This window comes from Lygodium microphyllum, chromosome 12 (assembly GCF_053477565.2).
Source record: "Lygodium microphyllum isolate KBCC chromosome 12, Lygodium_microphyllum_v1.1.10, whole genome shotgun sequence".
In the NCBI taxonomy this organism is placed as follows: domain Eukaryota; kingdom Viridiplantae; phylum Streptophyta; class Polypodiopsida; order Schizaeales; family Lygodiaceae; genus Lygodium; species Lygodium microphyllum.
In genome coordinates this window covers 24,304,968-24,332,085 of record NC_141146.1, presented here as the reverse complement: position 1 = coordinate 24,332,085, position 27,118 = coordinate 24,304,968, and positions in this window count along the sequence as shown.

Genomic DNA, 27,118 nt, shown 5'->3' with positions numbered 1-27,118 from the left:
CTCTCACATAGAACAACCCATAATCTACAGTGGACTTAACATATCTCATAATGCATCTAACTACATCCAAGTGCGGCTTTTGGGGCTTCTGCATAAACTAGCTTATGAGTCCTACAGCATAGCTCAAATCAGGCCTAGTGATGGTCAAGTAAATCAGACTACCAACCATCTACCTGTACATAGTCACATCCTCAACTTCAGTCCTAGTGCTCATGTCTAGCTTTACATTCTGATCAAGAGGTGTATCCAGTGGTTTGCATTCAACCATGCCATACTTCTTCAACATTTCCATGTTATAGTGCTTCTGCATCAACCATAAACCATTTTTAGCTAATCACCTCAATGCCCAAGAAATACTTCAAATCACCTAAGTCTTTCATGTCAAATTTAGTTTTCAGCATCTTCATTACATGGTGTATGCCCAAGTAATCATCACCAGTGATTTTCAAATCATCAACATATATGACCAGCACTACCAAGCCACGGTCAATCCTTTTCATAAATAGGCTGTGATCAACCCTGCCAATAGCAAATCCTAAGCTCTGCATGTAGTGATTGATCCTTGCATGCCAGGCTCTTGGAGCCTGCTTCAGCCCGTACAATTCTTTTTTTAGCATGCATACATAGTGATGAAAATCAGGGTGTACATACCCTTTCAGTTGATCCATATAGACATCCTCTGTTAGGTCACCATTGAGAAATGCATTCTTCATCTCCATCTGCTGCAATTTTCAGCCTCTAGCAGCAGTTAAAGCAATCATATTGCGTATGGTTTCCATCTTGGCAAGAGGGCTGAATGTTTCCTCATAATCAACTCCATATTGTTGGGCATACCCCTAGCAACCAGCTTGGATTTGTACCTTTCCACACTGCCATCCGACTTGCATTTGATTTTGTAGACCCATTGGCATCCAATGGTCTATTTTCCTTTAGACAGTGGCACAAGATCTCATGTTTTATTTTTGGCTAAGGCATTCGTTTCTTCATCCATAGCTGCACACCAATTCTCATCTTTTATTGCTTCAGCATATGTACCTGGTTCTTTGATCTCCATCACTTTTGTCACATAAGCATAATGCTTTGTAGAGTAGCCACTATAGTCAACCTATCAATAGGATATCTGACTCTCTGTGAGCGTCTCAGTCGTGGTGCACTGCTCGATTCCCCTCTCTCATGAGGTGGAATGTACTTGTTATGCCTAGTACCAGGCATATACACAGTCAGAATACCAAGTTCACTGTCTAGATTGTCAGTTGAGTCATAGCATGAAGTCATCCTGCCAGGTATCATCACACCAGATATATCATCAATGACTTTTCCTTTTCCTTTGTTGTCCACTACATCATGTCTCCCCCTCACTGACATAGTGGTGTCAGTGGACAGTGAGCCAGAGCTCCGCAATCTCCCTGTCCATGGAGATACTGTCTGACCACTAGGACCTGTCATAATAGTACTCTGCTAAAAATTAGCTCTACATACATGAATAAAAGGCGTATTCAATGGCACTATAGTCAGTGATACATACCAAGAGGCCATGTCATCAAAGATGACATCGCTGCTCACCAAAGTCTCTCTGGTAAAGGGATCATAGCATTTGTATGTTGTCTTCTCTTGCAAATATCCAATGGAAACACACTTATGCGCTTTTGGATGTAGCTTCTTCCTTTTCTCATTTCGGATGTGCACATAAGCAAGACAGCTGAAGACTTTCATGTGACTTACATCTGGCTTATAGACATACAACTCAAATGGCGTCATCTCATGAATACCTGCAGTGGGAGTCCGATTAAGATATACATGGCTATCATAACAGCCTCAGCCCAATAATAGAGCGGCATCTTCTTCTCGTTCATCATGGCACGAGCAGCTTCCATCAATACCCTATTTTTACGCTCAGCCACTCCATTCTGCTATGGAGTATAGCTGTAGATAAGCTACCTACGTATGCCATTTTCAGCCAGAAACATATCAAACTCATTTGACACATACTCCCCACTGCTGTCTGATCTCAAGCAAGAGATATAGCAGTCAAATTCCTATTCAACCTGATTTTTGAACTACTGAAAAATAGCACACCTCATCCTTTGTCGTAGAATATACACCCAAGTATAGCGATTGTAATCATCAATAAATGTCACATAGAACTTTGAGCCTCCCATAGATGCATTATGGGCTGGCCCCCAAACATCAGAGTGCATTAATTGCAATGAATGTGTACTCGGCCTTACATGCCTAACAAATGGCAACCTCAATTGCTTACCAAACTGGCAAGCATCACATACATGAGCAATGTCTATGTATTGGAACTTGGGTAAACCTGTAACAAGCTATTTTTTCTGCATAATTTGTAGCCTTTGCAAATTCACATGTCCCACTCTCTTATGCCAAATTTCCAAATCTCTGACAGTGCCAGAACCATGAGCAAACATAGCTGAATTTAGCTCTGGCACAATGGCATCAAGAGTAAACATTCTATCATTCCTGTGACCGTGAGCAATCAACTTGCATCCATTTCCAAACTCTTCAATAAAGCAACCATGATTATTGAACCTAACCTGCAAGTTCTGCTCCACGATAGACAGTAAGTTCTTTGTTAACGATGGGACATGCAATACATCATGTAAATTTTTCTTTCTGCCATCACGAACTACAAGAGGCATTTTTCCTTTATGCTCAATGATACGATGCATGTCATCACCTATGCATACATAGCCATGTCTTTCAGCTACCATGTCAGTAAACCAATCACTGTGAGGGGTCATGTGATTTGATGCCCCTGAATCAATGTACCATACTGCATCATTAGTGGATTTTTCAACAGCCTTGTCTTTCACATACTACATGGCAAATAATCTATCTCTTGAAGCGTCATCTGTCTGACTTGACGTAGCAAAATGTCCATGCTATTTTCCCTTCTAATTGTCATGCTTCTTCTAGTCGTCCTTGGCAATATGACCATACTTCCGGTAGTAATGACAATCCTTATCCTTATTCGGATTGTCACATAGGCACTGCTGCTGCTAGGAGCCTCTGCCTCTAGGGCTAGATCTCTCCCTACCTTTAAAGTTTCCACCACCTCTTGCATTTAGTACCTATTGGTTGTTATTGCCATAGGATGCATTTTGATGGCCTCCTCTGCCAGAACCATAGCCTCTACCATGGCTGCTACGGCCGCATTGATTGGAATAAAAGACTACATCCTTGCTTTTGGAACTACTTGACCCTGTAGCCAAGCCAAGTTTAACCTCCTCATGGATAAGCAATGCAACCAATTCATTGAAGTCAGGCATTTCAGCCCGCACAGACACAGAAGTATCAAAAGAGTTGTACTCAGGACCCAAGCCATTCAAAGTCATAGCAACCATATCTTCATCTTCAACCTGAGTACCAACAGATGCAGCTGATCTACAATGGTCTTGATCTTTGTGACATAATCCTGTATAGATCTGCTCTCTCTCTCCATATTGTTAAATATCTGCTTTAACTGGATCTTTCTGGCACTTGTAGTGGTGCCAGAGTACTTGATCAAAATGTCCCATGCATCCTTAGGAGAGCTGCAGTTCATTATCTACATTACCATGGCATCTGATATACATAGAGACAGCCAGTGCAACACCCTGCGAGCTCTTTCTGTCCAAGCTTGGTGTAGTCGTCTATGATCAACTGTAGGTCTCTCTAGGAGCTCAGGTTCCGCTTCTACTCCAATCACCAACTCCCAATATCCTTTCCTGATTAAGAAGTTCTCCATGCAAAACTTTCATATGGCATAATTATGGCTGTCCAATTTCTCCCCCACAATCTAGGTAATATTGTATGTCCTGTCATCATTTGCCATTTTGTAAACAATGCCTGACTACCTGCAAGTCAAGAAGTCTAATTAACTAACTGCAAACTTTGACTGTTTATGATAATTTTTTGCACCAAACTCAATATTTAAAACCAGAATATTTTAGTCCATCAACATCTCAAAACCATCCAGAAACATATGACATAACCCGTAGGTACATCATTCAGTACATAGACCATGTAGTTGCTTTAATTCTGTATCATGCAACTTTACTGCCAGGGTTTACACAATCTGAAAGTTGCAGGCTGTAAATGACCAGTCGTTGATTTACAGCCAAAAAAAAGGTGTATGCATGTCATACATGTCCCAAAATCTCATTGACATCTGCTAATACATGTAGGGTTCCATGCATGATCATTCGGGCACATATTAGTGCATGTACATTAAGTACCAATGTCAAATATCTTGATTGCAGGTTTCAATCAGCAATAAATATTTAGCAAAGCAAGGTTTATCTAGCTCCAAAATGTCCTCAAAGTACTTCATACATGTGCTATCAGATGTAGGGGTCAATACATGACCATACAGACAGTCATAGACACTCTGTCTTCAACAGACAATGTCATAAAATGCATTCCCTATTTGTAACCAACCAAGATAACATCATTGTATTTGTTTCCAGCTTCAAATATTATGTTGAGTGTTGAAATGACTTGTTTTTTGGCTGATTTTTGTTATTTTTGAGAGCTGAATGGTTGATTTTATGAGATGATTGATTGGTTTGGAAGTGGTTTGAGAGTGTTTTGGATGATAATGATGGTGTTTTGGAAGTTCATGATGTTTATTGGTGGTTCTGTGATGTTTTGATAGGTTCTGATAGGTTCTGTATACCTTCTGTTTTGGTCTGTTTTGTTCTGATTGTCTTCTGTAAGGAGGGATGGAGTATTGATTGATGAAGATTGAGATATTGTGAAAGTTTATTGAATGGTTTATGAGAGTTTGGCATGGTTTGAGAGTAAGTTATGTGGTTTTGATGATCTTCTGTAACCTTCTGTAGGTCTTCTGTAGAGCCTCTATCTCTGTTCTGTTCTGTTCTGTACTGTAGCTGTTCTGGTACTGTTCTGTGGTGACTGTTTTGTATGCTTCTGTATGTGTTCTGATGGATGAGAGTGTAGTTTGGGAAAAGTTTTCTAGCCTTGGAAGGAGGTGAATACAAGTGCAAAAGAGCTCAAAGAAGTGAAAGAAGTAGCTGCCAAAGACTCAAGTGAAGACTAGAGTGAAGTGACAGTAGTGAGCTATGAAAGGACACTGTAGTGGCTCTGGTGACTCTTCATATCAGACATACCTCTTGGGAGGGGTATCCACGACCTAAGAAGGATTATTGAGAGTGATTTTGAGAGATTGTAGTGAGGATATGATGTATTATTGATAGAGTGAGAGAGAGAGAGTCAGAGATAGCCAATTCTACTCAAACAGAGTGATTGTATATGAGAGATTGAGAGAGAAGACTATGAAGATATCGAAGATGAATACTATGTGATGTATTTCCATTCAAAGATGGTGTATTCCTTTCCTTTCTTTGTTCTATTGATAGATTTTGTGAAGATATTGAAGAATATGGTTGATTCTATTAAAAACCGTGGGAGATCTACATGATGCTGTATGAAGATTTGTTGTGCCTGGTGTTCTTTTCTTCATTGTGATTATATGAAATATGATAAACAAGCTTGTTGATGTTACAAGATAGATTTTCTTGAAAGAGAATTCCCTTTTCCTTGGCGTTCCTCTTGGGGCTCCATGTTTTTGGTGCGCAGCCGAGGAAACTTGCCATCAACAAGCACCAGAAGAGGCTGAAAATGAAGGAAGTGGCATTGCCAAGAAGAGAAGAATTCAATGGATGTTTGTAAAGTTCCTTCTTCCACTGAAGAGTTGGAATTTCTCATAATTAAAGCCACTTTCCACAAAAAGTTCATCCCACAATGGCGGAAACACATCACCATCATGATGCATGCTCTATGTGGTGGACAGTTTCCTCTTCCTATTAAAGCAGCAGAAACTTGCATCTTGGTGGCGAACTGTTTGGGAACAAACTGAAGAGCAGAAACAGAGAGAATGACCATCCATGGAAGATTTGGCATTCATTGAAAAGTTTCCAGACAACATCAAGTGGGAGATTGTGAAGAAGCTTCAGGACTCTTGGTCTGTAGAGGTTCACAAAGACAAGAAGGAAAAAAGTTGGAATTTGTTCGTGGATGCTCAACAGCAAGATACATGGGATGCTTGGTGTACTGATAATCTTCTGTTTGTTCAATTAGCAACCCACTGGAAGTTGGTAGAGAGAGTGTTCTTTACAACATACACTGTTGAAACCATCAGAAGCTGGCATTACTATGATGATGGCACCACCACAATGCTCAGACGTATGCATTTTGACACTTTCAAAACCGAATACCTTCCTCTGTGCAGTGGCATGAAAGCATAATTCAGGGATGTTGAAAAGAAAGAAGTAGAAGAAATGTTGGCAAGAGAGTCCTCCAGGGACTGAAGCCTTCTGTTAACCCTCTGTGGAGCACTAACAACCTAGTGGAGCCAACCCCCTGATGAATGACGCAATAAAGAGGCAAGCATTAGAACGAGTCCAGAGGTACATGAGAAGAGAGAAAGCAAAAATCAAGGCTGAGAACGAGATAGCAGCAGAAGCCGCCTTTGACGCCCTTGCGGAACTCTTTACGGAAGTCCCAATGGCACATCAAGCCCTTTCTCCTGCTGGGGGTCCACTTCTAAGCCAGATCCGTCCTGGAAATATTGATGACAGGCCAGCGAATGTAGTCCCATTGCCAGTTTTTAAGGGAGAGTACAATGAAGACCCCGATCTTCATGTAGCAGAGTTTATGGTAGCATGTGTGGCTAACAATGCCAGAACCCCTGAGCATTGGTTAGCGATATTCCCCACCACTTTCAAGGGCGCGGCGTTTCAGTGGTATGAGAGACAAGCAGCAGGAACTTTTGGCACATGGGACGACCTGAAGTTGGCCTTCCTCACTAAATTCAGGCGTGAAGGTTTTGAAGAGCGGATGAGAGAGGAATTTATGAACCTAAGTCAATCCTCTGGAGAAAGAGTAGAAGCTTATGTCTCACGAATGGAATCCATCCTGAAGAGATGGACTAACCATAATCTAGATGATGGCATTCAGAAGGGGGTGTTTCTCAGAGGATTACAACCAGAAGTCCGTAAGTTTGTGGAGCTACAAAGACCAGCCACCCTGCAAGCTGTAACAGAAGGAGCAAGACTGTACGATGAAGTGGAAGCTAGATTAGCGATGAATACAGGAAGAGGAGTCCTACCTCCTCTGATGCCAGGAATGATGTACCCACCAAATGCAGTTCCTGGGATTGTTCCCTACCCCTACCAACAGATGTCCCCAGTATCACAGTACAGTGCACCAAATCCACAGTGGCCACAATCCATGCCTCAAATGGTGGTTCACCCACAACAACAATGGTCCCAACCAATTTCCTCACTACCAAATCAGCAGCAACAGTGGAATCCTACCAACTGGAGTCAACAGCCAATAGTTCAAACAGGAGCTCTGAATCAGAACCAGAACAGAGACCCCTCTGTACCAGCCCAACCCGTTTATGCAGTGATTATCGAGACTCCTCAAAACCCTCCTGCCAGTATGTTCGGAGGAGAAAGCTTGAAGGATTACTTATCTAACTCAGTTGCAAACATCAAAAAGGAGTTGATGGATGTGATTACAGAGCAACTACAGACGTTGAAAGTGAATACCGCTAGCATATCCAACGTTGCAGGAGCAGGAAGAGATGTGATGCGGTCAAATACTTGGTGTGGTAAGTGTCATCAAGCAGGCCATTTAGCCACTGAATGTACACGAAAACCAACTATTCCTAGAGCCTTCTGTTCCTATTGTTTGCGGAAGAACCATACCGAGGACATTTGCTCTCTAAAGGAGATGCATGATAGGAGAAGGAAGGAAGAAGATGCAAGATTCAACTTGTTGGAATCCAAAATGACAACACAGGATATTGGACCCAGGCCTAGAGAGTTTGGTCCTAATTTCGGACCCAGAAGATTTCCTTCCCAAAGTTACAGAGGAAGACAGTCTGGCGGTGGTCAGAGATCAGAAGTGGAATGTTACAAATGCGGAGAAAAGGGACACATCTCACCAAATTGTCCAAATCCTCGAAGGTCAGTGGATTACAAGCCCTTATGCAGTCGATGCAAAGGAGAAGGTCACACTGCAAAAGACTGTCCAAGCCCAGCCCCAGTGAAAAACAGTGCTACTGATAGTCCGGCCAAGGCCCAAGAGCCTACCTCCAATTTGGTGGAATTGGAAGTTGCTGCCATCACGCGTGCAAAGCAGAAGGAACCACCTATCCAGAAAGAAAATAACCCTCTTGCCAGAACAGTGAAGTTCAATCTTCCACCAGAAGAACAGAACAGAACAGAGCCTAACAGTGCCGTACAGAGCCCTACAGTGCCATAGAGAGTTATAGAGACAGTCGCAGAGACAGGACCAGAGGTCCAGGAGACAGAAGAGGAGAAAGTGCCACAAGTGGCAGAAGAAGTTCCCATGATGCCTCTGTTGGAAGAAAGAGGGAAAATGAAAATGGGTGTTGCCCCATTCCCTAACCGGTTAGAGAAGCCAGTGGATCCTATTAAGGAATACGATCTAGTTAGAGATCTAGATACCTTTAGACCAAACCTCACATTCCGACAATTATTGATGTTGTCTCCCAGTTGCCGGAAAATGTTCAAAAGTATACTGACAAGGAGACGTGGTTTAAGGATTGCTCCCTCAACAGCAACAAAGTCCAACAAGGCTTCAGAGCCCATACAAGAAGTGGATGTGGCTAATGCTTTCCTAGATCCGAGTACCCCAGAGACTAGTGTGTGGATAGAAGGCTGCTTCATTGCAAATGCACTGATTGATGGTGGTTCATCAGTGAACATTATGACGAATGTGACAATGAAGGATCTAGGCCTACAAGGTGTGCAACCAACCCAATGGCTCATCAGACTGGCGGATCATAGTAGAATCAAGCCTTTGGGCATTCTTCCATATGTGAAGACTATAGTGGCTGGAAAAGATTATTGGCTAACCTATTTGGTGGTGAAGCCAAACTCTTATGGTAAATCCTATCCTCTGTTACTGGGCAGACCATGGCTTTTTGAAGCCCGAGCAAGGACGGATTGGTTCAAAGGAACCTTGACCTTGGGTAGAGGACCCAACAAAGTGGTGCTGAAACTGTATGGTTCTCAAAAAGGACATGGATCCACCTCCTTGGAATTATCTTCTGACTCCCCTAATGCAGATCCTTCCCAAGAAAACAGTGGCACATTCCTTAACAGTGGATACTGTAAGCCGACTTCTAAAAGATGCAAAGCCATTATCAATGGGTGAATACTTCCTGCCTGAACCAGGAAGAACTTCTGAAATCACTTCTGACAGTGAGATAGAAGCATGGATGTACTGCTCTCCCTGTTACATGGCCATAGCAAAGACAGAGACAGAGACAGGAGAGGAAACAGAGAATCTATTCTTCTGTTACAGAGCTCCTACAGAAGCAGAAGCAGAAACAGAAGCAGAAGCAGAAGCAGAAGTAGAAGCAAAGACAGAGATAAAGACAGAAGAGGATGAATATGATATGGATGAAGAAGGTGATGAAAGTGAGCCAGAAGAATCTATCCCACCTGAAGAGGATACATTTGAGGAAGAAGTTTCAGAAGCATCAGAAGCAGATGAGCTCATGCTATGGGACAGAATGGTGATGGTACCATTTGGTCTGGTAAATGGATTTTCTCATATGCAAAATCTTTATAAGAAATGGATTAAGAAGAACAAGCCGTCTTTCAACAGTGGCTCCTGCCATCCTCACCCATCCTTGCCAAAGAAAGATGATGATGATGCACCGTGCCAACAAGCACCAATCCAACAAACCCAACAGGCATCAGAGGGTCCCTGTTATGTGACATTCCTGGATGTATCATCAGAAGATGAGTCTTCAAGCCAAGAGGTAATTACTCTTGAAACCAAACCCGAAACAGCTTTAATCCCATTCCAACATCTTAAGGAGCAATATAAGTCTCCACCAAAAGAAGAAGTTGGTTCTAGTGGGACATCAGAAGAGGACACCACTCCCTTGAAGGAGTCGGACCTGTACCCAGAAGCAGTCCGCGGGACCTTTATCCGTGAAGTAGAAGGTGAAAGGCAATTAACCTTTGTGGATGCAGAAGGCACTGAACGCCACTTGAAGGTGGGTAACAGTCTCCCAGAAGAGGAGTTGTCAACCTTGTACAACTTGTTGAAAGAAAATTTGGACGTGTTTGCATGGTCCTACAAAGACCTAAAGGGGATTGATCCCACAATATGTCAACATCATATTGACTTGGAGCCTGATGCCAAGCCAGTTCGACAACGACAGAGGCGAATGAATCCGAATTATTCCACATTGGTGAAAGCGGAGCTGCTGAAGCTTCTGGAAGCCGAGTTCATCTATCCAGTGGCAAATAGTGAATGGGTTTCACCCATCGTGGTTGTACCCAAGAAGAATGGCAAATTGCGAATATGTGTGGATTTCCGAAAGCTTAATTCCAAGACGAAAAAGGATCACTTTCCTATCCCTTTCACAGACCCACTGTTGGACACAGTGCCAGGACATGAGCTTTATTCCCTTCTGGATGGATTCAGCGGATACAACCAAGTGCAGATCGCAGAAGAAGACCAATCCAAAACAAGCTTCACCACAGAATGGGGGACCTACGCTTACCGAGTGATGCCATTTGGACTCTGCAATGCCCCTGCTACTTTCCAACGAGTCATGGTGGCTGCATTTTAGAATCATCTGCACGACTTTATTGAGGTATATTTGGATGACTTCTGTGTCTATAGTTTGATCCGTGAACAGTGGGAGCACCTGGAACAATGCTTTGACCGATGCCGGGAGTATGGGATTTCCCTCAACCCCGACAAATGCATCTTTGGGGTTTCTTCCGGAGTCCTGTTGGGCCACATTGTCTCTGCACAAGGGATATCAACAGACCCTGCAAAGATCGAAAAGATCGCAGCTCTGACAGCACCCACCAACCTCAAACAGTTGAGGGGATTCCTAGGCCATGTGGGTTACTACAGAAGGTTTATAGCTCATTTCGCAACAAAGGCAACTTCCTTGCACAAGCTTCTGAGGAAAGATGCAGAGTTTACTTGGACGGAAGAATGTAACAAAGCCTTCCATACTCTGAAGCAGTGTCTGATTGAGGCACCCATTCTGCAACCTTCTGATTGGACAAAAGAGTTCCATGTACACACAGATGCATCAATTGAAGGCTTAGGTGCTGTCCTCTGCCAAAAGGGCTCCTCGAAGTTGGATCAACTGATCTATTACGCAAGCCGAAAAGTCACTGATAGGGAACGGAACTATACAGTGACAGAGCTGGAGTGCTTGGCAATAGTGTTTGCCCTGGAGAAGTTTCGCCATTACCTCCTATCTACCCACTTTAAATTTTATGTGGATCATGAGGCCCTGTCCTTCTTGATGAACAAAGTAGATGTGAAAGGACGAATGATGAGATGGCTCCTTTTATTCCAAGAGTTCGACTTTGAGGTGATTACTAAGCCTGGTCGTTCCCATGTTCTGGCTGATCATATGTCGCGTATCCCACAAACTGCAGACGAGGAGCAAGATGATCCAGACCTCCCTGATGCTTCCCTATTCTTGGTAGAAACTGTAACCCCCTGGTATGCAGACATTGCCAATCTACTGGCAACCCAACAGTATCCTCCTGGTATCTCTAGTCAGGAAAGGAAGAAGCTTATGCTAGAATCAGCCCCCTACACCCTGCTAGGCGGTGCACTGTACAAGAAAGGCAAAGATGAAGTGCTCAGAAGATGTGTTGCAGGAAATGAGATTGGGATTGTTCTGAAGGCTTGCCACGACGAGCCATGTGGAGGTCACTTTGCAGGAGAAGCTACAGCCAGGAAGGCTCTGCTAGCATGTTATTGGTGGCCTACCATTCACAAGGATGCCTATGATTACTGTAAAAGATGTGATGCTTGTCAAAGAATGGGGAAACCCACGAAGACAAGTGCCATGCCACTGCAACCTATCCTTCCTTTGAAGCCGTTTGAGAAGTGGGGCATTGACTTCGTAGGTCCAATTGATCCTCCTACCAGAAGGAAACAGAACAGATACATCCTCGTATGTACGGATTATGTCACAAAGTGGTGTGAAGCTAAAGCCCTAAAGCGGGACGATGGTAACAGCGTGGCCCTGTTCATGTATGAGAATATCATCACCCGTTTTGGCAGTCCCTTAGAGCTCGTAAGTGACAGAGGTACTCATTTCCTTAACAAAGTCATGGAAGAGTTGACAGAGTTGTATAAGATCCGCCATCGCAAGTCCACTCCTTATTACCCTAGAGCCAACGGCCAAGTCAAAGTCACCAATCGCATCCTCTGCTCGATTCTGACAAGAACAATCGCCGCACATCGTCGTGATTGGGACGATCGACTTACAGAGGCCCTCTGGGCGTACAGTACCTCCCATAAAGCAACAACAGGACAGACACCCTTCCAGTTGGTGTATGGTATAGAAGCTGTTTTTCTTGTTGAATTGGAACTTCCCTCTTTGAGAGTGGCTATCAAAGAGCGTTTGGGGGATGATGATTCACTGCAACGTCGTCTCCTGCACTTGGAATGTTTGGACGAAATTCGTAGGATGGCTCTACAGTGCATGGAAGCCACGCAAGCTCGACGTAAGGCTTACCATGACAGCTTCATCAAGCACAAGGAGTTCAAAGAAGGTGATTTGGTCCTAGCCTATGATTCACGCTTTGGCAAGTTTCCTGGCAAGCTTCAACAGCGGTGGATGGGCCCCTATAAGGTACTTGCCGTCAACCCTAATGGCTCTGTCCAAGTGCAGACCGTTGATGCCTCTGATGATCCCTTTCTGATCAATGGATATCGCCTGAAGAAGTACTTCCCTCCTTGGGGATCTTGACAATTACGGACACTTGATCTTTTTCCTCGTTGGCGCGGCATTGTACTTCTTATGATGCTCCTTCTAATAGCCATTCTTCAGTCACTCCTGATGAAGTGGACGCAACCCTCTGTCCCCTCAACTCCACCCTCCAGCCTTGATCTCTTATCCTCTATTTTCCACCAGCGACAGTGGCGAGGTTGGTCTTGATACATGGTCTTTCTACCATTCCCTTGCTCAATTTGAAAAAAAAAAAGAAAAAAAAAACAAAACATATCGGTTATGGGAGAAAAGGACTTAGGTCCCTGTCATGCCGACCTATTCTTCGAGAAAAGGTGGAAACACCCTCGGGAATAGGGGAAAACAAGAAAAAGAAGAAGGAAAAAAATAAAACAAACAAACAAATCTGTTATGAGAGAAAAGAAAGCAATTCCCTGTCATAGCAGGCCTCGTTCCAAGAAAAGGTGGTAAACACCCTTGGGCAAGAAGCTGGCTGTGGAAAAGGTGGTAACACCCAGTAGTCCAGAAAGTGGATTCATTAATTGATATTCCCAGGATCCAATTCCGAAGCTGCCTCCCTTGGTACGCTGTGTCCTGGGTCTCTCTGCAAAGTGTCTAACTGTCCTCTAGCAGACGACATGTTCCTGTCCAACACAACGTTCGATTTAATAGCTACCTCCCTGGGTACGCCTCTTCAACAACTGATGACGCGATCTTCATCGACAAACAATCGAGTGATGTGAGCTTTCATCCTAACCGGATGGGGAAGTGAGTATGGTTGCCCTCTGTATCTATCAACAGAGAGTGAGACAGAGGGTGGGGCGAGAGACCAGTCTTTTCCCTTCAAATCAAATGAGAGGTGAGTAGTGTGAATGAAGTGTTGCACGCACGGGATGGGCCTCTCAATGCACAAAGCACAATTTGTTTCTGTGCACTGCACCATAAGGCTCCCTGGCCTTCCTTCTTGCACCGTATGCCGGCACAAGGCGGGATACACTGTTGCACCATCAAATGCGCACAAGGCATACAACCTTTGCACAAGTGATTGTGAGGATTACATCAACGGGTTTCAGGAAAAGGCTGCCCTCTTATATCTATCAACAAAGAGCGAGACAGAGGGTGGGTTGAGTGTGACTGGAGTTTCTTCAATCAATTACTGAGAGGTGTGATTGAGGGACGTTACGACACTTGGAGTCAGGTATGTTTCAGTTTCCCTGTGCACCCACGGGATGGGTCTTTACCGTTATCACAAGACACATCACCATGTTCTATACATTGTACTGTAAGGCTCCCTTGCCTTCCTTCTTGCACTTATGCCAGACGGTTTGGATGCACTAATGCACCATCAACTGTGCACCCTGGCATACTCCTTCTGCACCATTCCCCCTTGTTGATTCCTCAACCGGGTATGAGATATGGGTTTCAATCCTTATTCCTCGAGTGATATTAGTCATGGGGCGAGTGACTGTTCTTTCATTTCGTTTGCGTGACTGTGAGTTGAGTGCAATATCCCTCATCATCGATAAATTTCATGTGATTCCTTCAATCAGTTACCTTCCTGGGTGCTGCTATGTGGTCCCTGCCATGACGAACGTGTATGTGTGTCTTGGTCCCTCCAGCGCCGACAACCACACTGGACGTGCCATCGACACTCACCCTGGCTTTTTGACGAAACGGGCCAAGTTTTTCTAACCCTACACTTTGGTTTCTTCATGACGGTCATGTTTTAAGTGTGGGGACATTAGTGGATGGTCTGTGGCGTGGTCCTAGGTCCCTGTTGCTCGGTTAACCCTATCCGTTAAGGTCTTAAGTGTGGGGACGTGTCCCTACGCGTCTACAGTGCATACCTTTCTGCATATGCCTTCCCCTGTTCATGCATGTATGCCATGACTTGTTTTTACCCTAATGGGGTCCCTTCCCACCCACCCGGTTATGTTCCACCCACCCTTGGGGCTGTTCCCTTGCAGTTTTCCTTCATTCCCTGATTTTGAGGTCCTTCCATGTGAATGCACCCTACGTTCACCAAAGTCCAAATCCAACCTTATAGCCCTGTTCCTCCCTTTGAAAGGACCATTTTTCCTTTTTACCTACCCTTGTTCCGGTGCACGGTTTTTGAGTTATTAATTTTTGACGCATTTGCGCAAATTAGCCGGTTTTCCATGTGAACGCACTTTGCTTGCTTCGGAACCGTGATCTGACATCATAGCCCTGCCATCCACTTTTCCCCTGACATTTTTCATTTTTACTCCGAGTCATTCCGATGCATGGTTTGTCCAATATTAATTTTGCGGTTTTTTAAGACTTTTTCGTGCGTATTTTTGCCAAATTTCCATGTGAACCTGCCCTGTTTGCATCGGACTTCCAATTTAATCCGACAACTGTGTCCCCTGTTCCTTCCCCCACCTTTTTCCTTTTTCCTCCACCCTCTTTCGACTTTCGGATTTTTACTTATTAATTTTTAATTACGTTTTCGGGCGTATTTTTGGAGTTTTTCACATGTGAACCCCTCCTATTTCCACCGGAACTGCGGTTTAACGTGCTAACCCTGTGCCATTCCTTCCTGCGGACATTTTTCCTTCTTACTGCGTGTCATTCCGGCGCACGGTTTGTCCGATATTAATTTTCGATCCCATTTTCGGGTTTGTTTTTTGGGTCTTGTACGTGAACGTGTCTTATCTCCGTCAGAACTATGTTTTGATGTGATAGGATTGTCGGGCACATCTTTCTGCACAGTTTTTCTTTTTTCTACACCTCATTCCGATGCACGGATTTTTCGATATTAATTTTTAATTGCGTTTTTTGGTTCGTTTTTTGGATTTTTTGCATGTGACCGCCCTTTCCCCCCCCCCCCCCCCCCCGGAACCTCCGTCCCGTATTTTCCTTGTTTTCCCCCTGTCGTCCTGCCCACTTTTTGTTTTTACGCTATTTCGTTTTGACGTCCGGATTGGGAGTTATTAATTTTTCTTTATTTTTACGTGTATTCGCACGCCCGTTGTGCACGTGAACGCGCCCTTTTTCGATTTTACGCGTCTCCACGTGCCCCGGTTGTGTCTGCATGACCCGTACCGTCATCCCGGTGCCATTTCAATCCCGTCACGACAAATTTTTTTACCCCGCCCCGCGCACGTGCGCGGGACGGGGGTACGCGCCCATCCCTTCCCACCCTTACCCTTCCCTCGTGCACCCCCTATCCCCCTTGGGCCCCTGCCCATCCACCATTCCCCCCGCCCTTGGACCCCTGCCCATCCACCCTTTCCCCCGCCCATTGCCCCTGCCTACCCCCCTTGGCCCTGCCCACCTGCCCACCCCCAACCACCCGACCCCTTCCCTTCTAACCACCTTCCTCCCTCCCCTTCTTCCTCCTTTCCTCCTCCTCCCTCTCCACCCGCTTCTCCATCCCCTCCCTCTCCTCCTGCATTCCTCTTCTTCCTCCCTCCTCCTCCTCCTCCCCTCCTCTGCTCCCCTCTTCTTCCCTTCCCTCTTCTCCCGCCTACCCTCCCTCCCTATTCTTCTCCTCTCCTCCTCACCCTCTTCCTCCCTGTCGTCGCCTTCCGCCGTGTGGACCGCCGCTTCCGCCTGGGCCCGTCGCCACCCTCTAGAGCTCGTCGCCGCCCGTCGTTGACGCCCGCGACGCCGCCTAGAGCCTGGCCGCCCTGCAGACGACGCCGTCGCCGCCCTGCAGACGAAGCCGCCGTCGCCGTTCTCCTCGCCGCCCGCCGCCGCGCCCCGCGCCCGGAGCCCGCCGCCGCCTCCTCCCCGTCGCAGCGCCGCCACGCTCTCAGGATCGCCGCCCGCTGGAGCGCCAGCCTGTCGCCCGCCGCCGCTGACTCTGTCGTCTGAGCCCGCCGCCACCGCCGACGCTGCCGTCTGAGCCGTCGCCGTCGCCTGCCCTCTCTCGCCGCCGCGTGGACCACCACCTCCACCTCCTCTAACCACCTCCACCTCCTCCTCCTTTAACCACACCCAGGTTAGTCACTAACCTTGGTTTAGTTAACACTAACCTAAGTTAAGTTAAAACTAACCTAGGTTAGGTTAACAACTAACTTAACTTTAGTTAACCTCTAACTTAACTCAAGTTAACAACTAACCTAACTAACCCCCTTTAGTTACCCTAACCCCCTTCGAGTTAACCTAACCTACCTAGGGTTAGGACCCCCTAACCCTAACCCTAGCCCACCTTAGGTTACTTAACCCCCTTTAGGTTAGTTTCTACTAACTGGACTTATCTGACTTATCCAACCTGACTAACCTAACTTGACTTGACTTCCTGTGACTTACATGACTTACCCAGACTAACCAGACTTAACTGACTTACTTCTAACTAACTTATCTGATTAACATGATTTATGTGATTTAATTAATTTCTACATTAATTTTTCCATCACAATAATTCAGAAAAATTTCTAAAAATTCCCTTTGCTTTTTGCCAATTTTTGGGAGTTTGTCCGCTGGAAATTACCCACCCTAAATTTTCTGAAAATTACTCATTTCCTAATTTCACCCCCAAATTGCCAACAAATGTAGAAAATTCATTTAAAAATAGTTAAAAAATTAATTAAAATTCTATAAAATTCTTAAAAAATTTCCCTCACCTCCCTTAATCATTTTCCATTTATTCAACCCTAAATAATCACAACTTAAAAAAATAAAAAACCAACAAAAACCAAATCAACCCACCCACTAAGGTGTTATCTTTGTTGTTTCGTCAGTGGTTTTTACTTTTCCTTTACTGGATTCACTTCTTTTGGGGGACTCTTCCGTGCGCATTTCTGCATTACATACACACCCCTTCTAGGTATTTATTTTATGTGTTTTATTTATTTTCATTTTTTCCTTAATCACAAATTAATTGTTAAAATGAACTCTTTATTCACCCACAGTTTCCACGCGCATTCGCGCTCAACATACACATACTTTTTAATTAAAATAAACCAGCCGTTCACTTAGCACGCGCTACGTGCGCTAAAGAGGCACTTTAATTTTTAATTAAAATGAACCAGCCGTCACATGAGCACGCGCTGGCAAAAAAACGCTCCACATCACTTTAATTTGTAATCAATGAATTTGCATTTAGAGACCTAGTCGGGTATCGAAGTCCGGAATTCGAATAAAAGCATCGTTTTAACCTAATAATTGGTAATTAAATTTATAATAAGGAACCACCGTTTTCTTGCTAAGGTTTATCACCTAATAAAAATTCACCCATTCTTAATAATTTATTAAAGTCCACCCTTCATTAAATTAATTCCCCCTCACTGCACTTAATTCCCCTTTTTAATGAACCGTTTGGTGGGATGGGTATGCGCAGTCCTTAGCGTTTTATCAATGATGTAGTCTTGATATGTGTCGGATGTGGTATTGTTTTGGTTTACTGTCTTTGTTACGGTTACGGGTACGGTATGCAGTTTTTTTTCTTTTATTGCCTGATATGGGGTTCTGGGTGTTTGTCTGATGCATCGCATGAAGCTTTCGGTCGCATTTGTCTCAAGGTCATGTCGAATTTTTTCTAGGATGTGGTTTGCTTGGGGTTAGTTGGTCGAGTCATGTTTTCTTGTTTGGTTATTCTCTTATCCTTGGTTTTTTTTGTATGTTGCTTTGCAGGCATTCTCCTTGATTATCTGTGTTTGTGGTGTGTGTGTAACCATCTGAATGGCGCCTTCTCATGCTCCTCCCCCTATCCAGTATGTCCCACTAGTTAGTAGGGATTACTCTTCCCTACTTACTTTTGAGCCTTTCACGAAGGCGGGACTCGCTGCTTTTGTGGCTACTTCTTTTCCCCTGCTTCCAGAGGATCCGTCGTTATGTGATGAGTTTCTGGCCTCTTACAGCAAGAAGACAGGCCTCGTCCAGGGATTTTCTATGATTTTAACACCTCGAGGCTTAGGGAAGGCTCTGTCTCTTCCCTTCAAAGGTGAACCTTTTGTTACCACTCGTCAGCTCTTCTCTAATGAAGAGATTCTAAAGCTGTTGCAAAAGCAGACAAGGGAAATCCTCGATGTTAAGAAGGTGATAAACTCTTCAGGAGTTTCCTTTTCTATGATCACTGATCCCGTATGGAAGACGATCTGTCAGTTTCTTCAGGACAGGTTTATGCCTGCCAAAACGCCATCCCAGTACTTGTCCAAAGAGCTTTTCACAGCTTCCAGGATGGTGCTGAAAGGAGTTGCTATTGATTGGAGCACTTACCTCCTCACTAAAATGGATCAGCATTTTGTTAAAGTCACCAGAGGTACTGTTACCAATATCACATATGGATCCTATTTGTCTGCCTTCTTGACCTATTTAGGTTTACAGAAGACTGTGCCTCCACCTCCTCCATCAGATCCAGTACCTCCTCCTCCACCTTCAGATGAGTCAGAACCCATTGACATAGAGGATGATGATTCTCCGCCTCCCCTGGTCATACAGCGCAAACGCTTGAAGAGGGTAGCGGATAAAGCTCCTTCTGTACTTCCTTCAGTGCCCATTCCTGCTACTTCTGGCAGTGAACTCCCTGGGTATCTCACTTGTACTAACCTGTTCAGAGCACATCGAGAAGGATCATTGGACATCTCAGTTCCCTCCCTGAACAATCTAGTCTCAGGAGATACTATTCCTTTCCTCTGTAAAGATATTCAAAGTTCCATTGAGTTGTCAGTGACAGCCTGTGTTCAACAGCTGTACGCGTCTTTTTATGAGGAGCTCATGCAGTCTAAGAACCAGTTGCATAAGGCAACATCTGAGTTAGCTTCTGCTAAGGATACCCTAGCAGATTTATTTAAGCAAATGGAACAGCAAACCCAACTGTTTGTCACCCAAAGTGATGAGATTTCTTCTTTGAAGACCCAGTTACTCGAGGCTCACTCCCAAGTTACTAGCCTTTTAGCAGAGAAGGAGAGGATGTCCAGAGAAGCACAGGAATTCCAAGCTATCTTAGATGACAAATTTTCAGCTTTACAGATTGCTAATGACACAGTGGCCAACCAAGCCTCCCAAATCAAGCAATTGCAAGATCAGCTTGCAAAGTCCCGCTCTGTTCCTCCAAGCCCTAATGTTCCCTTGATTCCTTCTCTTTCACAGCAGGACTTGGCTGCTCTTCAGAGACAGGCTACTTTGTGCCCTCTATTCCAAGATAAAGTGGAAAGATTGCAGTCCAGAATGGACTTATTATGGTCTACATTTGAGCAGTTTCAGGAATATGTTCTACCAGACCATTCTTTCTTTGTCCACTACCACTTACAGAAGTTGGTCTTCTACATGAAGCTTTCCACGATGGATTTACCTCTTCCAGAGGATGGCTGGAGTGGGGCTTGGTCTGCTAAGTTGTTGACAGAGGTAGTCAGAATGGTCTTTGAAGATTCTGTCACGCCAGATACTATGTTGATGTCATACATGTATCTACGAGGAGACTTGTTAATTCCAGATGAGGTGGATATGGCATGGTATGTGGGGGATGTGGTCTTACAGGCTGTTTTGTATGTCAATCATTTGGAGTTGCGCATAGCTGACATGTTTCAAAGTTATTCCTCCAAAGTAGCTGATTGTCATGATAATTCGTGGCATCCCATGATTGATTCGGTGGTCCTAAATCAAAGACAAAACACAGCTCCTACCTTTGCCCAGAGTACTAATCAACTGAGGATGGATCTCTTAGCCTATCTTTCAAAGCATAATCCATTTGATGCTACCTTCTTTGATGCCTATCATAGACGATCTCTCTTACGACCTTCTGTTCCTACCCTCCTCTATTACCAACAAATGGCTCACCGCTATGCTATATATCTTTCCCTTTGTCAATGTAATTCCACCATTATTTTACCCCTTCTTTTCCAACCTTCATCTTTCCCTCAAATTCCCATTTTTACATATTGTTCCTTTATTGAGGATAGGGTATTTTCCCCTTCTCCGCCCTGTCCTTCTCCCTCCATTAATGTACCCTCCACATTTCCTATTTATCAGTTAACACCGTTTCTTAGTGATTCCCTCCAAATTTCTACCACTCCTTTAAACTTTTCTTCCTTTTATGATTTTTCCTATCCTTCCCTTCATCCACTCTTCCTTATTCCATTACCCTCTCCTAACACTTCCATATCTCAACCACCTCAGTTGGTTAGTGACTATGATGGGTTTGATAATCAGATTTCCAGAAGAAGGGGATGGAGTTCGGATGATTGCCTTACAGGACCTCAGATTAATTGGCCAGTAATTCCAGGAGAATGGACAGCTTCCAGTCAAGCTTATCAGAACTATGTTCATTTTGCCCAGCAGTATTCACAGTCTGCCGATCCCTCAGTGAGATTAACTGCTCACTTTGCTTGGTACCTGGCGTATATGCATAGGCACTCTCATAATGATTCCAAGCCTATTCCAAAGTTGTGCATGAATGTCAATGTAAGCATTGATTCCCAACAACTGGACATATTGTATTTTCATGCCCTTTGTTTGCCTAGCAGATACCTGGTCCTGTTGGAAAGGATGTGCTGTCTCCAGTTTTTTCAAAATCCTCCCAAAAACTTTGTAGATGAATCCTTGTCTATGGATCGTTTCCGACAACATCAATCTTTTAAGAGGGATCATCTTCATTGATACCTTTCCAATGTATGGTGGAAGCTTTCTAATGAAAAACTCTCTTTTTGAAGGAGTCATTCAGATGGTTGTGTTGTGTATTAGTGTTTGTATTGTGAGTTCATTTATGTCAAACTAGCGTGGTGGTTTTCTATTGGCTTGGATTTCGTGTATGAGCTACATTTTGGAGAATTGTGGTGATGGGGTCATGGTTGGAGAATTGAAGTTGATGCTAATAACGAAGAAGCAAACTCTTATATCCTTTATAAATTTGTTGAGATTTTTAGTTCGATCAAAAATGTTAATGAATAAAGGGTTTTCCTTTCTTTGTATTTTTATATCAGAACCAGGTTATAAGTTGGGGTCGTGGTGGATGGATTCTTTTTTAGGAGATATTGACGATCAAAGTTGAGCTTTTCCCTGAACTTGTATTCCCTTTTTCCTGGGTCGCGAGGATGCTTCCTTATTAAGTGTGGGGATATGTTGAGTGTTAAAATGACTTGTTTTTTGGCTGATTTTTGTTATTTTTGAGAGCTGAATGGTTGATTTTATGAGATGATTGATTGGTTTGGAAGTGGTTTGAGAGTGTTTTGGATGATAATGATGGTGTTTTGGAAGTTCATGATGTTTATTGGTGGTTCTGTGATGTTTTGATAGGTTCTGATAGGTTCTGTATACCTTCTGTTTTGGTCTGTTTTGTTCTGATTGTCTTCTATAAGGAGGGATGGAGTATTGATTGATGAAGATTGAGATATTGTGAAAGTTTATTGAATGGTTTGTGAGAGTTTGGCATGGTTTGAGAGTAAGTTATGTGGTTTTGATGATCTTCTGTAACCTTCTGTAGGTCTTCTGTAGAGCCTCTATCTCTGTTCTGTTCTGTTCTGTACTGTAGCTGTTCTGGTACTGTTCTGTGACTGTTCTGTATGCTTCTGTATGTGTTCTGATGGATGAGAGTGTAGTTTGGGAAAAGTTTTCTAGCCTTGGAAGGAGGTGAATACAAGTGCAAAAGAGCTCAAAGAAGTGGAAGAAGTAGCTGCCAAAGACTCAAGTGAAGACTAGAGTGAAGTGACAGTAGTGAGCTATGAAAGGACACTGTAGTGGCTCTGGTGACTCTTCATATTAGACATACCTCTTGGGAGGGGTATCCACGACCTAAGAAGGATTATTGAGAGTGATTTTGAGAGATTGTAGTGAGGATATGATGTATTATTGATAGAGTGAGAGAGAGAGAGTCAGAGATAGCCAATTCTACTCAAACAGAGTGATTGTATATGAGAGATTGAGAGAGAAGACTATGAAGATATCGAAGATGAATACTATGTGATGTATTTCCATTCAAAGATGGTGTATTCCTTTCCTTTCTTTGTTCTATTGATGGATTTTGTGAAGATATTGAAGAATATGGTTGATTCTATTAAAAACTGTGGGAGATCTACATGATGCTATATGAAGATTTGTTGTGCCTGGTGTTCTTTTCTTCATTGTGATTATATGAAATATGATAAACAAGCTTGTTGATGTTACAAGATAGATTTTCTTGCAAGAGAATTCCCTTTTCCTTGGTGTTCCTCTTGGGGCTCCATATTAGCATACAATCCCTTTCTTAGTCCACAAGGTATTTACCAAGCAAATGCCAAAGCATACATCTCATAGGAGTCAATCAAGGTCATGTTGTGCTTCAATATAAACCAATGCATGCTTCTAACAATTTATGATAGTTTTCCAACTTGTCATACATTCTCAAATCTGTATATTACAGCACATAAATCATCAAGACAAGGGGCTATCCTATTTTACACACTTGTAGACTATTCTTCACAGTCCAAAATTGAGTATATGGTGGTCAATCTCAATACCAAGCATCAACAGTTGATGTTAGGGATCATTTCCACTATATCCAAGAGTTTAACAAGGAAGAATAAGCTGCCATTGAGCTAGAGTAGAAGCTGGAGAGGACTGATACAAGTAGAGTAGATCTGGATAGCTGTGAATTTGCATCTGCTATTCTTGGGACTGGGCAGTAGTTTTTAATAGTCCATAAGCCTCAATCAAGGCTTTATACAAGCTTGGATGAGTCTAGACCAAGTCTAGAGCAAGTCTCCATTGCAGACCAAGAGTGAACAGGTTGCCAATCTCCATTGCGAAAAATTGAGGTGAAGCTTCCCTATGCACTCAGTTGAAATTTCACTGTCACAAGCTCAAAGAAGCCCTACAAGGCATCCACAAAACCTGCTCTGATACCATGTCAATAGTGAGAAGACAGAGATAGAGAATGGGAACCACAGTGAGGAGCCGTATGCTCTACCTCATTCTTTATGTTTAATTACCCATATATATCAAATGATTACAACACACTAAGGTCTATAAGACCATTCACACCAAGTACTGAATAAGTCTAAAGCCACTGACTTATTTAATGTCCCACACTTGCTGATACAGCTGGACACAGCTAAGACTCTGTCGGCGGTCACACACCATACGAGCTTGAAGTCTCAACAGGTGGCAAGTTGAAAATGACCTTTATCTTAGCACTTTATGTTGCAATATCATTTTTGTATACAATATGACCCAAAATGATGCCATGCATTATCCAAAATCGGCATTCAAGGGGATTTAGGGCAATTGGTACTATCAATATCTTTCGAAAACAAGGTGAAGTTTCTCGAGGTGCTCTTCCCAAACTGGAATGAATGCATAATTCATCAACAAATACCTCAAGCCACTTCCAAAGTATGTCCTTGAAGATGATACACAAGAGTCTTTGGAATGTAGTCGATGTGTTAATCAGCCCAAATGCCATAACTATGTAGGCAAAGATTCCCCATTCTATTGCAAAAGCAACTTTTGGTCTATCGTCGGGATGAACTTGGACCTGATTGTTGCTGAAAATCCGTCTAAGAAGTTATAAGCTACCTACCCTGCTACTCTCTCAATCATATGATCAGTGTATGGTAGGGGATAATGATCTTGTATTGTTATTGCATTCAACTTTTTATAGTTAATCCATACCCAAATCTTGCCATTTTACTTGAACACAACAACAATTAGAGAGACCCAATCAGTATGTTCAATCTCATAAATGAATATTTCTTTCTAGAGTTTCTCAATTTCCTCCTTCATGTGATGTGTGTAGCAAGGATGCATAGGATATGGCCTCTATTTCATGGTTTGGAATCTGATTTGAGTGGAATTGTGTGAGTAAGGACTTGCAGTGGAACTCCCTTTAGGTCCAAGTAGTTCCATGTAAACACATCCCAATATTCCTTGAGAAGCTCGATAATCCGTGCTTTATCCTCCTTACTAAGGTCCTTAGCAATGTACACAAACTTAGGTATTTCTCATGCCTCAATAATGTCTACCTCTTTTACCCTTGCTAGTCCCTCAATAGGCTCATTGGATGTGCCCTCTTGCTTGACTCCAAGCAATACCACTACTCTATCACTTTTCTTAAACTTGGTGGTGAATCGAGGTGGGAGATCCTGTGGTTTCTTCTGACTTCAGGTGTCTGATGCATCCTTGAGTGCATATTTCTTTAAGTGCCTCCTCATAGATGGATTGGAAGTTTAGCTTTGGCACTTTTAGAGTGGGATGGTGGAGCTATTTTAAGGTCTGACTCCTTGTCATCATCTTCCTCAAAGTCAAAACTGGTCATAGTGTCATAGACTTGATCTTGTTCGACTAGCAAGATCTCTGAGTCAAGACTTGCATCGTGAGGTGACTCTGAGGCTTAGTTGCATCATAGTCAAGAACCTTGAGGTAATTTAACCACTCTAATTTTGATGCCACCCTTACAACTCACACATCAATGAGTAATGTTTTAGGTTGTGATGGCTTAGGGTCCAAGCAAATTTGTTCAATGGTACGGCCATCTGTGTCATAGTCAACTAAATCAGAGTTTGAGTCTTCCTCACAATCTTTGTCCAAGTTGATAGCCTCTTCAGTGTCTATGCCTTGCTTCTACATTAGCATGACAAAGAGATTGTTGTGGAAGTCAAACAAGACTTAGTGGGTGCTAACCAAAGGCTCCTCAAAGATCATTAGATTCACATCTTGGCATCCACAGAAGCATGGTCTCCACTGACTCAAGTTCTTCCTCAACTCAAGTTTGTCTTTCAAAGTGGGATAGCCTCAAAAGAAGTTAGGTGCAAAGTCGAGGGTCATCATGTAGATAGGCACTAAGAGAATTCCTATGGAGGGTTTGAGTGTAAGGATGCCATCCTCAAGTGCATCTTTTTGGCTCATACATTTATGAGCAGATCGATGATGGTGGCCTCAAGTGCATCATGTAAATAGGTACTGAGAGAATTCCTGTGGAGGGTTCGAGTGTAAGGATGGTAGCCTCAAGTGCATCTTTTTGGCTCATACGTTTATGAGAAAATCGATACTCTGATTCCTCCAAGAAGGGCAACTCTAATGTGGCAAGAATGTGCATCAAGTCGCTCATTCTCAGGGGAGGGAATATATCTCATCAAGGGTCGAATGGTTGGAGGATTTATAGAGTTTCCTTTTAGCAATGTCGAAATGGCATTGAGATCAATTGGGGTTGTTTTTCGAGATTCCATTTTAATGCAAATTGAATATTTGCAATTTCCTAAGAAGACTAGACCGTTGGCCCAATCTTTAATTAGTCATGCATTATGCATCGATGGTCGATCAAGCAACAAGTCATAGTCTACTCCTTTCATTATAAGAAAGATAACCTTGAACAAGACTCCAGTAATCTTGACTGGCCAATCAGAAAGAACTCCTAAGGGGAAAACTTTATATTCATCTGCAACCATTAGATTAAAGTGGACTAGTTCTATGGGTGGTTGTCCTAAGCTTTAAGTACAATGTGGTTAACTATGCTCACACCAGCACTAATATCCACAATTCCACAACACATAATATCTCCGAGGATCTCCATGGGAAGGACTGATGCCTCTAGGCACCTTCCCACAATGTGTTGACTCCTAATATACACAAGGTTGGATGTATATACTTGGCAAAATTCAAAGTGTGGTGTGACCAATTAATATTCAAGCCTTCTACCAAAGCTTTCAATCTTACCAAATTTTCGAACTAGCTTTGAGGAGGATCCCAAGTGGGATTTTAACTTGGGTTGATGCTAATGCAACAATTAGGGATGGCTCAATGTTTTCATAAAGATATTGCAATTGGCTTGTTGCTTGAAGGAGAAGAGACATTGCCTATTCCATTGCCTGCTCATTGATGGGTTTTGTGGTGAGCTCATCAAGTAGCCTGAGAGCGGAGTTTTGAGCCCGGGATGTGCCTAAAATTTGCCAAAAAAATCCAGAATTTAGGGGAAAAATATTCAACATCGAAGGCGACGGCTCCAGCTAGGACGATTTTAAGCACCAAGTGAAATACGACTTTAAAAAGGCACCCGAGCGACACTTGCAAATTTTTGATAATTTTTTAGACTACCGTGTGGGATGTCAGGAGTTGCCAGTCAGTGCGCGATGTCAAGCCGGACGCGCAGAAATTTACAGCACTCGAATCAGAGCCCGGACGAGGAAGGAGCCAACAAATGGTCAAGATATGAAAAGGTGGACATTTGAGAGGCCAAAAGGGGTGGTGCCTTTTGGAGTTTGACACCCCCCCCCCCCCCCCCCAAAAATTCATGATTTTCTTGATCAAAAACGTGGAAAGAGAAAGAACAACATGGCGTGCAAACAAACGGCGCATTTTTCGCTTGATGATCATGAAGATGGAGATGGCAGGCTGTGAATACCCCATACAACCGAACTTGGGGCTGATCTTCTCCTTCTTGGCCGATCTTATCGC